The sequence below is a fragment of the Falco naumanni genome, chromosome 8 (genome assembly GCF_017639655.2).
Source record: "Falco naumanni isolate bFalNau1 chromosome 8, bFalNau1.pat, whole genome shotgun sequence".
In the NCBI taxonomy this organism is placed as follows: domain Eukaryota; kingdom Metazoa; phylum Chordata; class Aves; order Falconiformes; family Falconidae; genus Falco; species Falco naumanni.
Genome location: NC_054061.1, coordinates 51254214 through 51268620, shown reverse-complemented (window position 1 = coordinate 51268620; position 14407 = coordinate 51254214).

Here is a 14407-nt window from a genome sequence, read left to right as displayed (position 1 = left end):
CCACTCCCCATGGGGCTGACACCACTCTCCAACGCGTTGAGGTTTTCCTTGTCATGCCCCTGCCTTTTCCAGTCCGTGCTGCTGGGCCAAGGCTCCTGCAGCCCTTGGCTCAGGGTGGAGCGTGCCAGGGGCTGGCAGGCAGGAGGGCAGTGGCGCAGGGCTGGGGACGCTGCTGCAGCTCTGCCTCTGCTGAGTCACGGCCGCCGGACGCTCTGCAAATCCCTCTGTTTCCTACGCCGCTGGAAAGGTACCAAAAGCGTTAGCATTGCGAGCCCAATCTCTGCAAGATAAGACAGCCTGATCCTCGCGGTAGCTCCTGTTGCTGCCCATGGTTCCCTTCCCTGTGTCCTCCAGCCACCCGTCTTGCCCTGGTCAGGCAGACTCCCTTCTGTGCGCGCTGCATGCCCCATGTTGAAAGCAATACATTTGGGCCTTCTCCAAAAAAAGCCTCCAGACCTGGTAAGCTGCTGCCATAGCTTATTTACAGGCTGCTGCTCCCCCTCCCGTGCCTCTGTCCTCCCGCAAGCACAGTGATGGCTCCCGCCTTTCTGCCCCATCCCATGACACTGCCCAGCTGTGGGCATCACTATGCCCATGCAAGGGCCAGACAGACGCCAAAGTGGCCTTCAGCAATACGACAGGCTCAGATGCTGGCCCTTTGTTAACACTTGCAAGCACAGGGGAGGCGAAGGCTGGGAGGTACTGGCCTGCCCTGCACCCTGGGAGGCTCACAGCCCATGAGCTCTCCTTCCCTTCAGCCACAGGCAACTGATTTTTGGGCCCTGTGCCTCCATTTCCCTGCCTGGGACCCAGACATGCATCCCTTTCTCTCCAGGCTGCTGTGACAATGGCTGTGTTTAAAGACTGAGGTTCCTGGACACTATAGCAACGGGGCCATACAAATACTTAGGGCTGAGCCACTCTTTGTTTGGGGTTTCTGGAGCTCTGGTATGACTGATGAGCTCTCACCAGACCAAAACCATCTTAAGCAGTCTCTGCCGGGGCCAGGCTCCTCTTGACGTCAGTAGGATTTGGACCAGGGCCCATCTTTCAGAGGAGGCGAAGCCAAAGCTGCTTTTAAACCATGCTGCTTCTGCTGACAGCAGTGAGGATGGAGCGGGGTGCAGGTCCACAGTGGCCCCGGCAGGGTCCTCCAGGGATAGAGCTCAACCAGATCCACTCACTTTGGCTGGCCGGTCCCATCCACCTTGTTGCCCGTGAGACCTCAGGGCTCCTGGTGTGGGCAGCGGCCCTGCTGTGCTCCCTGGCCTGAGAGCCCCAGCTGTTGCATGGGAAGATGGGGCTTCCTCTACTCAGCTCCTCAAGCAACACCCATCATCCTTTCACATCTTCCTTCCCAGCAAGGTTTCCTGAGGGGACAACGTTATTGCTACCAGGATCTGTGGACACCTGGGGACTGAGGGGACCAGTTCTGGTTGACATTCATGCTGTGGGAGAAGCTGGAGAGACTGATCACAAAACCCCATCATCCCAAAGATGTCTCAAAGGCAATACTGCAAATGCCAAATAACCAGAAGTTCAGGTTGTCCCAGGGGGTCTCCCTTCCCTTTTGGGCATCTCAGCATCTCCCTCCCAGGCTGGCTCCTTACTGCACCGTCAGAGACAAGGTGAAGGTCTGCAGAATAAAAGCAATTCCTTCATGGCCCATCACGTCTCCTTCCCAGCTTGCCCTCCCTGTGCCCTGGGGATCCTGCCTCCGGCTCCTGCTCTCCCATTTTTGGTTTATACTGGGGCCTCTCCGGGCTCTCCCTCACCCAGAGGCTCCCGGGGCCATCGGGCCACCAGCCAGTCCCCTGGGCTGCCAGAGGGGCAGCGGGTGTCTGGAAAGGGCCCCAGGCTGCAGTGGGGAGCCCAGCACCAGGTCCATGGGAAGGGAGCACTCCTCTCCCAGCAAGGCAGCATCCGCAAAGAGGCATGTGTCCATATTCCCAGGGCTCACTTTTGCTGTCCCCAAGCAGCAGGACTGCCTGTCCCCCAGTCCCGAGGTGCTGGGGCTCAGAGCACCCCGGTCCCCCATCACCTGGGCAGAGACCATGCCAGCCGCAGTGTGCAGGGGGCCCGTGCCGCCCCTCTGCCCTGGCTGTCTTCCCCTGGGAAGGAGGGCACGATGGCAGGGGAAGGGGGCAGGGGGGCATGAGATGCCCATCCAAAGACAGGATCCAGCCAGGACAGGCGCTCGGAGCTGCGCTTCGGGCATGCTCCCCATGCCCTGGGACAGGGAGAGCCTTTGCTGAGGCTCCAGCCCCGCTGCTCCAGGCACCCCGCACGAACCGGCGCTTGCCAGCGGCAGAGCTCATCTGGGCACGGGTTCCCAGCACACACTGCCCAGGCTGCCGGCTTCGGCTCTGGGCTTGCCACCTGCCCGGGGTCCTGCTCCGGGCTGGAGGGTCCTGGGCCGGACGGCAGTGTAATTAACTGATAATCTTCCTCCTCCCTGGATTTGTTCATCTCCCCCAAGTCTCCCTGCTGCTGCTTCCAGGCATGTCATTGTCTCCCGGCTCCTTCCTGCTCACCGGCTTCTGTCCCAGGGCTGCTCTCCGAATCCACCAAAGCTGCTTCTTGGGTCTTACACTAATTTTAAGAAAGGTTCTTCCTTACCCTGGCGATTTTGCTAGTGTCTCTGTCAAAGCTGCCTTTGAGAGCTTTGCTACTCATGCTCACTAATAATTTAGTGTTTGGGTTCTGCATGGCTTCCTACTGTTCTGGCTCCACTGGTCTCCCTCTTGCTTCACTCATCTTCTTCCTCACGCAGGTTGGGAGCAGGAACCAGTTAATATTTGATTTCCCTCCTGACTGCTGTGTCTGGGAGGCATCGGGGGATCAGCTACAGCCACCCAAGGAGGGAGCAGGAGCCCCCCTAGAGCTACTCGCAGCCCTCCCAGATGTCTCACTTTGCTGCCTTTGTGCCTCATTATGCCCCATCCCCTCATCCCTCCCCACACCCACCCCCTGAAGGTCTGTTCTCCCTGTTGATAATCCATTATCTACATTTAATGCCTCGCTGACGTCCTCCCCTTTGTCTGATGGTGAAACCCTGACCAGATGTGAAGCTTCTTCTGTTACTAATGGCAAATCCTTTTGCAATAGCAGGTTGGAAAATGGGGAAACTGTTTTCATGAAATAAAAATTGAAACACTGGACTCATTTTCATTCTGCGGGCCTCACAAAGGAACAGGTTTTGTTTGGCATTATTTCTGCCTTTTTACAGAAAATCACTCCTTAGAACTGTGGCTCAGAAGATGGGTTTGGATTGTCAGCACTCGTGCTGCTAAGCCTCTCCTTTCCTGTTCTGGTGTAGTTACTATGGCTCTCATGGTCCACTTGCCTCTGATAAAAAAAAATAATATATAAAATGCAAATGTTCTGTTATGTGTTCAGACCTCAGAAAACTGAGGTCACCAGTAACACTTCCAGAAACACGTCTGCCCTCTGTGCGTGCTGAGCATGCCTGTGTGGATGTGTAGATGGGCTCCAGGAAGGGGGTGAAGTGCGGCTCAGAGGAAGGTCTCCAGTTAACCCTCAAACTGTGTTTTTATCATTTGGCATCATACCCAGAGTCCTTCTGCAAACTTTCTTGCTGCTATAGTAAGGCGCTAGGCTGTCCCATAGTGCCACCCCCACGCAAAGTCACCCTCATCCAAACTACTACTAAAATACAGCAGCACTGGCTGCTACGCAGCAGCAGAGCTTTACAGCAGCAGCAGAGCTGCGGTACCCAAACAAAGCCCTTGAGAGCCCGCAGACAGATCCATGCCACACCGGAGCAGCATCTGAATGGAGACCCCCAAGCTGGAGGGATGCAGATAAGGCGTCAGCACGTGCCCCTTTCTGGTGAGCCACCACTAGCACAGCACCTTGGCCTTGCATTTGGGCTGTGTGCTCTGGGATCTGCATTGTCTTTTTTTTGCTGAGACAGGTGGTAAGAGGAGATCCTGGACCACAGGAACCCCAAGCACTGCCAGCAAGCTGGGAGAGAACTGTCCTCCTGACCAAATGCTTATTCCCATCACTACAGATGCGCCTGTCTATGTTTTTCCTTCAGATGCAAGCATTCGTTTTTGCAGCTAGTCAGAAATTCACTGACAAATACCAGCCTGAAATGTTTCATCTCCTGTTCAATGAACTGTCACTGAACCAAAAAAAAAGGATCCACAAGGACATGCCTGGGCTCCTGGTGGGTCTGCCCAGAGCCAGGATTTGAGGAGCCTCCCAGATTCAGTCATGACATTCTTCCAGTTGAGGGGAAATCTAGCTAGTGTTTGTTTCAGCCTAATTCAGAAGGATTTTTTGCTCTTAATTTCTGGACGCAACAGCATACCCTGTGAACTGGAAAGCCTGTGCACCAGCAAAGCTGTGTGTTAGACCCATGGAGGTTCTTGTGTCTCGTCACTTGGGATGAAGAAGTTGATGAACTCATCTGACACCCCAAAGAGCTGAAATGATAAACAGAACATGCAAACCACAGACATGCAGGCAGCGTGAACACTGACGCTGCCCAAGAGATTCAAGCAGGAGCTGGTGCAGCAAAGGCACCAGGTTGTGACTATGAAGATGTCCTAGGGCAAGAAGAGCAGGCAGACAGAAAAGCTGAGGGACAGCTGCGGGGAAGCACGAGAGCAAGCTGGCAAACTGGGCTGAGGAAAAAAGAAGAGAGGGAGAGGTAGGGGGCCACACACCAGCAAAACCAGCCTTGGAGTCAAAAGCAAAGACATTTTTCCCAACGCAATTTTTCCCAGGTGCAAGGAAACATTTCTTTGTGAAGGTAGAGGTCGGCAGCAGACGCGTTTCCCCTCACCACTGCTTTCTCTTTCCAGGGCTGGGAGCCGGCCAGGCACCGCCTTTGGTGCTCCCCAGCACCACCAAGGAGACACGGCCATACAAAGAGACCGACTTCAGTGAAGCCATGGTTCACTGACCCGCCCAGCTAAACACTTTTGACCTGGGAGGAACAAACGCTGGGAATGGTGACAGCACCTTTGCCTGGCTTTTACCCTGAAGCTGAAGGCAACAGCAACTAATGCAGTGATGGGAACAAGCAGGGCAGCCCCTCCTTTGCCTGCCATCCCTTCAGTCCCCTCACCTTGGCTCACAGCTGTGTTTTGCCCTTAACAGCAGGGCTGGTGGGTCTCACAAGGGCAGACAGGCGCTGCTGGCTGCACAGTGTCAGCAGGAGATGCTCTTTGCTCCACTCATTTTTTTTTCCTTCCCGTGGTTTGTTCGTGTTTTTTTTTTTTTTTTTTTACCTGGAAGCTTTTGCTGCGGAGGTGCCCTCCCAGTCAACTGGAGCAGAGCCATCCTGCATGCAGCAGTGCCACCAGCTCAGGGCACACACTGGGCATTGCTCCACCACTGCAGAGTGAAATAAAAGTAGGGCAGGAAAGTAGGTTTGACAGAGCCAAGGACTGGACTTGTCACCTCATTTGCCATCGCTCTGGGAACCAAAAACTGCCAGCGCCAGCCAGCAAGTGGGACAGGCAGCTGCCAGGATGCCAGGCAGAGCGAGCAGCCCGTGCCCTCCCGAAGCCATGGCACTGTACGCAGCCTTGCTCTGCACCTGCCTCTGGCAAAGGCTGAAGATCTCCGTGGGGATGATTCAGGTCTTGCAGGTTCCCCAGCCACCAGCTGCACTGGCCTGATTGATACCTGAAGCAAACTCCAGAGGCCAGGGTGAAGGCACTAATCGCAAATACCCACTGCTTCCACTGGAGTGGCAGGACAGTGCTCTGCCAGCCAGCGCGGTGCCTCTCCTCGCTGCAGGGGTCTGCCACCGGCACAGAAACCACGGCATGGGGCCCCCAAATACTTGACTTTGCCTTAACTTCGTGAGCCAGAAAATCACCCCCCACGCTGCTGCCTGCTGCAGCAGAAGGTGTGCTTCTTTGTTTAAGACGTTTTCTAATGGACGTGCTGCAGAGCCACCACATGCGTTTTTGCGATGCCCACTCCAAAAGTCCTCAGAACATTTGGGCACCCTGGTGCACTGGCCTCTGGGATGGGACTAGACTCCAGGTCAGGGCAGCAGGAAGGATTTCTAACGGCCGAGGCAGAAGGGCTCGTGCTGGCACGCAGCAGCTTTCTGGGAAGCTGCTTGTGATAAACCCCATGTAAGGGTGGGAAGATTCAGGGCTTGTGACCTCCAAAGCAACTCAGCCCACAGAGACCACAGCTGTATTTTGGCAAGCAGATCCCTTCCGCCTGAGGTGGGGGTGGCAGCGGCTGGGGCTGGGCAGGCAGGAGCAGGATGAAGCCCTCACTCCTCACAGCAGCTGGGGCAGGCAGCCCAAGAAACAGGGATGTAACCGGCACCTATTGCAACCCCTGTCCCTGGCTGCCCCTCTGCCTGCGCGTCCCCCCACGCAGCCACTCGTGCAACTTTTCGGGGGCTAAAACCAGTGCTGCTCCCTCCTTGCTCCCAGCTAATTGCTTTAATGCATCCCGAGGTGCTTGCCCTGCCTCCCTCCCACCAGCGGCTCATCATTTATTCACAGGGCTGAAACACCCCGAGCAGCATCCCGCTGGCCGTCACGCTGCGGGGGGCTGATGCGGGGCGGCTGGCCGGCCACGGAGAAGAATGACATCATTTTTGTGTTGGAAGCCAGGCGCGCAGGGCCGGGGGAAAGGCTTAGCCCACTTATCTTCCGACATACACCTACAATTTTCCCTTTCAATCTCCTTCCAATCTGGCTACTCCCACGTGAGTTACTAATATAGGACACGCAACGGGGCTTCTCCCCGCCTGGCCTAACTTCATCTATTTGACTAATTAGCTTGGTTTCGCTGAGGGGGTGTGGGGGTAGAGAGGGGGAGAAGGGATGAAAAGGGAGGGGGGGGGATCTTGTCCGAAATCCATCCTTTGCTCCATCTTCCCTAACCCCTACGCTGGGCAAGCTGAGCACAGCTCCGCTGACATTGGCTGGCAGGACCCGCTGCGGGGCTGGTGCTCGGTGGCTCTAACACCACAGCCAATGCCCTGCAAAACCCTGGGGCACACTGTTCCCTTCCCACCTGCCCTGCCAAAATACCTGCCCACAGCAGCAGCCCTGCAGGTGCTGGGGCAATATTGCCCCTGCCCCGGGGAAACGAGAGTCCCCAGCTGGCTGGCAAAGCAGGGTGGGAGGGGAGAGGGGCAAGCAGCGGAGGGGTTACTAATTTGTTTTCCACCTGCCCCGTCCTGCAGCAGGTCTGGGACAGACGGGGTGTTTGGGGGACACCTCTCCCTGGGAGGGAGTCCCTGACCTCCCAGCGCTGGGACCCACCAGCACCGTAACTACCTGCAGCCGGACCCATGGCATCTGAGAAGCTTTATGAGCTGTTTGGCGGGGAATGAGTGGTTAATTACCATGTGCCACCGCTGTTAACCTCTGCAAATAAGTCTAATTATCACAGATTAATGAACAGAGCCCAGGCACATCCGAGGAGCTGTCGCTGAGGGTCTTTCCAGGGCCACATTTCATTATCTTTCCAAGAGCCGCCATCCTGCCTCCCCCACTGCCCCCCCGCAGCCATGCACCCTACTGATGCTCCAGCTGGTCCCTGAAGAAACGCAGCCCCACAGCTCCTGCACTGCTGCAGCAGCAGAGGAACCCCGAGGGGTGCACCAGGGAAGGCATGAAATCGGGGTCCCTGACAACTCACAGACCTCATCACATAGACATCAGCATCCTACAGGGATGCTCACACATCAGGGCCATCTCCTCACACAGGGTTGTGCCTACCCCAGAGGCTCTAGTTTTGCAGGTAAAAAATCATACAAGATCATCCAGTCTCATCTGAGAAATGAAATAAAATAAAATAAAATAGAATAGAATAAAATAAAATAAAATAAAATAAAATAGAATAAAATAAAATAAAATACCTAAAGCATGTCATTAGCTCTTGTGGTTGCAGGGAAAAACTTGAGTGAATCTCACTGGCTGAGAAAGCAAAGGAAAAAGAAACCACAGTTACTGATTATTTTTTTAAAAAGCCCACTCCTTCACCCTCACCACCTTATGAGAGCCTGTGGCTGGGCAGAGGGGAGCCCTGGCACCCACCGTGGGATGGACAGCAGCATAGGCAGCCACCTCGCCAGGCACAGCTGTGGGACCAGGCTGAAGATGGCAGGAATGGCAGGAGGCTGGGGATGGTACAGGATGCAGCCTCAAAGCAAGAAACATTAATAAATGATATGATTTTATGATCATGTCAGGAAAGCTTACACTTCCAGCATTAAAATAAATAATGAAATTTCTCTTTTTTTTAGCTATTCTGTCTCATTTTCAGCACTTGCTGAATGGCTGATGCTTTGCTATGGTTACTTACCCAGCACTCAAGAGCATCCTTTCAGATTTTAACCAATTAGCCCATGCTCACTTCGACGAGCACTGCTACAACACATGCACATGACTGCCGTACTGAGGCTCACATGCCAGCAAATCAATAGGGCTTTTTTTCACTACCCTGCCTGAATTTAAGAAGTTGCTAGCCCCGACTTTACATGGTTTGATGCTGGGAGGGGTTTGCCAGTGGAGGAAGGAAATTCTCACACGGGGATGTGCTACCTTTGCAACCTATGTCTTGGTTGCAAAGACCCACCCTTGGCTACATCAGGATCAAATGTGTCCCATTGCCTGTCTCGTGGTGGTTTCGCTGCCAAGCAGCACAAACGCATCCCCGGCTCTGACACGCTGTCACGGGGAGAAAACCAGCAGATGCAGAGGAAGCTGAATGGGCAAATGAATGTTAAAATAATTGGAGCCACCATTTCAGACTTGATGAATATGTTGCTCAAATTACAGCTCTGCCTTGAAAACAAAACAAAACAAAAGCCCCAATGAATGTAACATTAATTTAATAATAGTGCAACTTGTAAATAATGTAACACTCATTTAAATGGTTGCTCATGCAAGATCTCTTGAGAGGAGAGTAAGGGACTTTATAATGTTGGAGCCGGGATGACACATGTTCCGTAAAACGCGATGTTTTATTCATCAGCTCCCCCCCCCCAAAGCTGGCAGGGCAGTGGGGTCAGGGTGGAGGTGCTTGCAGGCAGCCCCCAGCCCTGTCATTGGCCGTACATATGCTCCCTCCTCCTCACCAGTCTCTTGGCTTCCCCCAGCACTGTCCCACCTTGTGCCTGGGCACTAGCAGCTCCTCCGGGGCTTCGCCAGCCCACAGCCCATCTCCCCCATCCTGCAGACATCTGCGACACCCACATATCTCAGGCACCTGTCCTCCCTTCGCTGCCGCATTCATTTAAATGTTCTCTTAACCCTCTACCATGAGGTGGAATTAAATTAACAGATGCAGTCCAGGGCCAAGCCAGTAATCACCATCAAACCCAGAGAAAACCAAAGCAGAGATACCCAATTCGACTCTTTGTCCCTTCCATTTTTTTAAGTTGCCCTTTTCCCCCCTCTTTTTACTGCTGTGAGAGCCTATTACCAGTGTCTACAACTTCCTTTCACCAAGGACCTCTGGGTTTTTCCCTGCTTGCTTCCTCTGCTTTATTTATTGACATATTCAATAATTCAGAGAAATCTTATTTTAAATGCACAGGGCAGAACTCGCCCCCAGGTTTAAAAAACAAATCCTGTCACGTTTGGCAAACAGCTGCATACAGAAGGCAGACATCAAACATATATATCCAAATACGTAAATTCAAAGAATCAATAGATACAGGATATTCTTTATTTTCATTCTTCATCCAGAAATAAAAGCTTGCGTATAACATTATCATAATATTGCCGTATTGATTTCCTTGCAGTAAGGAGCATCCTACGAGATGTGCCCCAGGAATAAGCTTTCCTCCTGGAGTGAAGGTCAGCTTGCTGCCACAGGGACTATTCTTACATGACCAAAAATGCTTGACGGAGAGCTGATTTGCAGGGCTGGGCTCTAACCCAGCACAACCACTCTTCCTGCTCCTCCTCGACCCAGGAGGCACCTAAGAGCCAACGAAGGGAAGCCCTTACACATGGGGCTCTCAGAGCGAGTCCCATGGCACCTAAATGCTCCCCCAGCAAAGACCTGGGGTCTGAGCTGGTGACGCGAGGGCTGAAGCCTGCAGATTGGCACCCGCCATTCTTTTGCCCCCCCTGTCTATATTGATCCTGTGCACTACATTTATTCTGCTCCAACATGCTATTTGGAAGGTAACCTCTCCTCTTTCACAACCTGTACTAGCCTTATTTTTCACTTCTCTGGTGCCCACCACATTACACAACCTCACAGCTGACCAGCGCTCCCCAGCCATCACCTGCCATGTAACTGCCCAGGTTTGTTTGTTGATAATTGAGAAAGAAATGTAAACGCACTGCGATGATTAAGATATACACAGCTGGTGTCACCAGAAAAAGGAAAAAGGAGCAAGCACAGAGCATGTATGAGAGAAGCCCGTGCTGTTTCATACTGACTTATCCAGGACCATTAGCCTCCTGATGATGCCAAAGGCAAAGAGGCTGCATTGCAAAACCGCTGGGCTGTGCCTCTGGGATTTCTTCATGCATTATCATTTTCATCTTGCTGCTGTTGGTTATAAAATAGATGTGTACATCGATACAGCAGTGGCAAGCAAGCATCTGTTTTGAAAAGACACTGGCATTGTCTTATAAATGTCAGCAGCTGAACAGCAGTGGGCTGTGTCACCTGCTACCGCTTCTATTGCTTCCCTTTTATTAAAAATACATATTGACAATAAAAGCTGCAGCTAAAAAAAAAAAAAAAAGAAAAAGCCGCTCCCTCCCCAGAAGAAAGACCTTGCTCTGCTCTTCTTGAAAAATCTTTAAACATGTGCCCTGCGAAATGACCTTACACATCTTCTCCCCTCCTGTGAATGCCATTGAAGTACGCTTTGAAAATCAGGCAGTAAAAAGTGAGGCTCCTATAAGCGGTTTAATAGCGGTGCTTCTCGCAGCCACTGCAGCAGCAAACGTTTTGAGCTTTCTACAATACTGCATTTTGTCCAACCTGCCCTGCTCCCGGCCAGGCAGTGCCATGCACGCACGTGTGGTCAGTGCCCACAGCTGCACGGCACATGGCCCCCAGCCCTGTCCCTGCAAGCGCTGCAGGGGCGCTGGGTGCGCATGGGGCTCGTGCCACAGGTGGCCGGGATGGACACGGTCCGACACCAATGCCTGATGCTTCTTGCTGAAATCCAGGGGCACTGAGCGTGGAGGGCTTTCCTACCATGGCAGGCGGGAGCCAGGCTGGAGCTGCTCCCGAAGGCTTTTGCTTAATGCTCTGGGTGCAGGTAGTAAGGAGAGGTCAGAAGCAGGGCAGATCTGGAGGGGATTTATCACAGCTGACTGGAGCACTGTGGACGGCACTGCTATAATTTTACTATGATATCAGCTTAAATTATTTTTTTCCTTTTTGGTAGATGGATTAACTCTTAATTGAGAATGATTTGTAAAAGTGGCAACGCCTTTCCTTTCTAAGTAATACAGGAGAGAGAATTTAGAAAAGTGTCCCACGAAAGCAAACGGGCTTTATTTCAACAGTCCTGGCTAAAACCTCACTGTTTGAGTTCCTGACTCTTTTTTTACTGCTTTCCTTCACCAGGCATCTCAAGGAAAAAAGAGCAGCGGCGTTTTAGGAGGGTGACTTACTGTACACAGCCTACTGGGTGCTTCAGACTGTCACACATATTGTGGGCTTGCCATGGAGATGCTGTTAAACAGATAACAGTGATGCCTGCAGTTTGCATCCTTTACACCTTTGTATCAGGGAACCAGAAAGGTGCAAGTCCCGACACCTTCACAGAAACCCCAAAGAAAATACATTATTCAGGAACACGAGCATGTGAACATCACCACATAAATGTCAATTGCTGCGCACCCTAAACATTGGCCATTTGTAAACTATCTGACTGCAAGTCAAATTGTTTTATGGTTAGAGGAGCATTTAATATACTATGAACAGTTTAAAGTTAGCATTTCATATTCAGAGTGATTAATGGCACCATATTGTATTTCAATTACTATGAGATACTTCCCTGTAATAAACGATGACAATAATATTCACATTAAGTCAATAAAAAGCATCTTCAAAGTGTGATGTATAAGTGCCATTATCGCAGCCCAATGTGGAAGCATCATACAACAAGTTAGCAACACTGATAACAGAAGCCCTAGCACCCAAAGGTAGGTGTTCATGTGAGGCAGAGGTACTGCCCTCTTGCTCGGGAAGTGGTACCAGCTTCTCCACTACTTCTAGGTACAACTTCATAAACTCCAGCCTCGGAGCTGATGAGATGGGGACTGCAAGCATGGACATCCTACGGCCAATTCCTAGGCACTACTGCTGATAAGAGCTACACAACAGGCCACACCAAAGCCTTTCATGTTCTCTTCTTCCACGTGAAACCTCATTAACTGAGATGGGAAATTATTTTTGCGCATATTGTTTTAACCTGCTTGCTTGCTTTTTAATTGCTAGCACTGATTAAACTTGAGTACCTTACAGCTGCCTTCCACAGTCTCACACCTAGAATATAGTTGCATTCCCCATCAAGAAGTGGAAAAATGGGGGGGAGAGGGGAATTCAAACCAAGAAAATATTTCATTTCAATGAACAGTGAATTGTTTTGCCTCGTCATTTAATTTAATTTTGTTTCATTTGACTAAAATAAAAAGACACTTGGCTTAGATGTCAAAACACAAAATCATATCTAAAAATTGAGATACAGTATTAAATATCATCTTGAAAAAGATGTTAAATTAATAACTGCTATGAACAGTGTATTTATAGCTAGCAGAAAATATAGTAAAATGAGAAGGTGGAAGTAAAACATTTTTGCATCATGGAAATGACAACTCTGTCTGTCAAAACAAGACATTTCACCATTATCAAAACAAAACAGAAAAGCCCAAATGATTCACTTTGACTTTCCTGTTGAAATTTATGTCCAGATTGGCACATCCTCACAAAATGCCTCAATTTCAAAAAAAGCTGCATGTTCTTCAGACGAGAATTCACTTCTGCCGGAGACCCTTGCAGCTGCTCCTGCTGAAAGGCTTGGGAGAGCAGGTTCCTCTGGTCACACCTGGCACCACTGTCCCTCTGGTTAAGGATCTGGACCCCTTGCCTGAGACCCACACGCTTCCTCTAACCAGTGGAGGCTGGACTCAACAGTCCCCATTTCTAAGGTAAAACATAAGTGAGCTCATCTCCCTGCTCCAGAAAAGGCAAGGCTCACCCTTTTGGTACTACCACTGAGAAGCAACGGGCAATGCACCAATAACAGTGGTATTTCACAAAACTCTACAAGGATTTTTTTTTTTAAAAAAAAAGAACAGAGATACAGAAAATAAAACTTTTGTTTTGCAAGTCAGTTTTAACCCACCTGATGTGGAGATTGCAGGAGAGTGAGGAGATCTTGCAGGGAACCATTATCCATAGATCACTGCCTGGGCAGACCATAACGTAACGGCCTCTCCCAAGATATTAGAGGCAACCATTTCAATAAGCATTTGTCCTGCAATGAATTGCCAGACAAATGGTGATGCCCCTCCAGACTCCCACCGGTCTAGCAGGGAGGACATGGTCCTTGGGCAGCAGGCCCTGAGGGGACAGGAGCCCCTGGCCCCACTGCGGTGGCCTGGATGGTGAGGACCGTGATGGTGCTTGTCGCACAGGCTGGGCCTCGCCTTCCGGGGCTTCCCCATGCAGCTGTACCCATGGTGGTTGGTGCCCTTTTCAGGCTGGGTGGCTGTAGCTGCCCACCATGGCCATGGGCATGTTGCTTCTGCAGTCCTGCATGGAGATGCCTCCACCAACATGCTCTGCAAAGCACTGCTGAGCTACCCGGTACCCTGCACCACAGCCACACAACTGCAGCCCTGCGCTCCAGACTGCCTCTGCACCATTTTATAAATCCCTGACATTATGACCAGCGGCTTTTATTAAAACAAACCTTAGACAATTTAGACCCAGCTAGAGACCCCAGCACTGCCTCCTGGTGCCACAGCAACCAAGGTCTGTGTTGGTCCTGCACAGGCACACGGGGTGTCCAAATGGGTTAAGCTGAGGACAGGCTGTATTGAAACTCTCCCATGATGCCTGCTCATCTGGGGGCTTGGAGGATCTTCACCCAGTTTCCTGCAGCTAGAGAGTGCTACACCTGGGGACATGCACCGTGACAGCCATAAGGATCATCTCACCACAGTAACGTCAATGTAATTTTATCAACTGTCTCCTCTGCTCTGAACAAGAAAAATACTAGCTGCTTCAACAAGCCCGTATTTAAGGTTTTGTTTCCAAAGATTGCTTTATTTTGTATTCCTGTGGAAATTACCGGTAGAAAACAAAGAAACTTCCATAGTTTATCAGTCCTAATCCAATTAATGCTAATAACATAGGTCACTAATAATACTAAGTAGCTCTCTTCCAACACAAATCAGACTTG